Below are 2,197 nucleotides of genomic sequence, written 5' to 3' on the forward strand. Positions count from 1 at the left end.
TGAGTGTGACAATGCACGGCGGCCAGGTTTCGTTGACCAGAGCTATTCGGGGGCGGTGCGGTGGTTGGACGCCTGCTAAAACATGGGCAGCACATGAGCGGTGTGGCCTGGCATGTGTTAACAGACACAAACAGGACCCGGGTGAAGTCTTGCAGCCGAAGCAGCCAGCATGTATGAATGCATTCGCTGCAGATGTCACACAGAGCGAGCAGCCATAAGCATGTGTGCAGACCTCCGCAGTGCATGTGGGTCCGCATGTGTCTCCCCGCTGTGCTGGGACGATGACAGATACGCTTTGTTTCCTGGGAGAGACGAGGGGATGTTTACTGGAGAGACCAGCACTGGAGGTGAAGAGCCCACATGAGACCACTGTGACTCCCACCGGTGAAAACCAGGCGGGTTTTATCGCTGCGCTGATCTTCATGCGAGATGTCGTTCACAAGAGCATCACAGCACGCTTTAGCCCAGCCACGGAGAGGAACTCTGCTACGTGAACAAAACGTAAAGGCTGTTGCCAGCCTCCCAGTAACAGAAGAACAGAAGCAGCCGCCACATAGAGGCGCTGTCAATCTGGCTGACGGTGTGAATATCGTGGAGCAACATGTGACTGGTGGGGGTTCTTCTTGCAGCACCAGATGTTCACATTAGACAAGTCTCGCAGGTGCACCGCAGTGGTAATCATGCATTACGCAAGACCCCCCAAGGAGAGACGCTCCTGGTAAACACAGCTAAGGACTTCAAGGAATGTGGATAAGACCCTGGTCCACCCCAACACCAGGACGGTATGTCAAGTCAGAAGCCACTTCTGTCTGTTCTGGAATGACGTACTGTCTCCCTGATGCGTCACATCATCACACCCTCAGCTTCACTCTAACCTTGACCGGACCGTCCGCATGGCTGCGTGGAGGCTCATGCCATGTAAGGAGAAGGGGGGAGAATGCCGCCTGACCTTGAGGGAGGATCAGTAAAAGGCGGCATTGAGCCATTCGATTAGCCTCCTCCTCTCATAGGCTCGTAAAAGCGATGCGTGTGTTAGCTGGGCTGCGCTAGGCTCATGAATCACAGCCAGAGCCGCGGCGTGTTACAGGAACGGGTCCTTCCCCGGCCACAGAGAAATAAAGAGTGTCACTTGCTTTACTAACTGGTTTAGGTGTTTTATCGTCTTGTTGGCGGTTTGATCCTCGCTGGCTGACAACCACGGTGCAGATCAACAAGACACACGGGCATGCACGGGCGGGTCCTGCATGCTAAAAAGCCAGGGGCTAAGTCATTAGCTTTTTGCTAAATTCAGATAGAGCACTTCAAATGCAAATGCTCCCCATGATTAATTCTCCTTTTAGCTCCAGATTGTTTGGGATTAAAAAAAGCAACTCTTGCTAAAGACACATGAGGGAAACCAGACCAAAAGACTTCCATAAGCTCAGGTCACCAAACAGTGGAGGTGAGCGGGGGCCGTGATTAGGTTGTCAGATGTGTGGAAAACCTTTCTGAATTTGCCATAGGAATGCTCTTTGAGCTAATTTGGCTGTGGAGTCTGGTCTCGGGAAGTGAACTCCATGGATTAGGCCAAGTCGCTCACACCAGAGGGCTTAGACGTACTTCGAGATCGCGTTAGCTCTCTTTGGAGCTTCGCATGATCAAATTACTGCATTAGACCGGTCAACTTATCCCATTAAAGTTGTAAAATGCATGGCTCTCACCCAAGCCAGTATGCACATCCTCAGGGGTGTTGGTAGTGTGTGTGTGTGTGTGTGTGTGTGTGTGTGTGTGTGTGTGTGTGTGTGTGTGTGTGTTTTCTTCCCTCCATTTCTTTCATAATGCATAATCCGAAGTAGTCCTTGAACCAGACTTGGCTGCACATTACAGTCAATCTGACTTCAGTGAAACAGTACCAGCAGTAGTTAATACTCGACTAATTAACTACTGACCCAAACAAGACAGACAGGATTATTATGAAGCTTTAGTAATTGGTACCAGACACAGCAAACACACACAGGAGGTGTAGCTGTACAGATAGCGGGCATGACAGTTTGTATGCCAGAATACAAAAAGTACTTCAAGATCAGGGATTTCTATTAGAGGCCCACTTACATGAAGCAACACTTGTGATCAGACAAGAACAAATGGATACAAAAGACAGACGTCTACAGAAAAACCAGTTCAACCCGCAGGCCAATTCATTTATACAAAGAAAGTC

Source organism: Lampris incognitus, chromosome 21 (genome assembly GCF_029633865.1).
Source record: "Lampris incognitus isolate fLamInc1 chromosome 21, fLamInc1.hap2, whole genome shotgun sequence".
Lineage (NCBI taxonomy): Eukaryota > Metazoa > Chordata > Actinopteri > Lampriformes > Lampridae > Lampris > Lampris incognitus.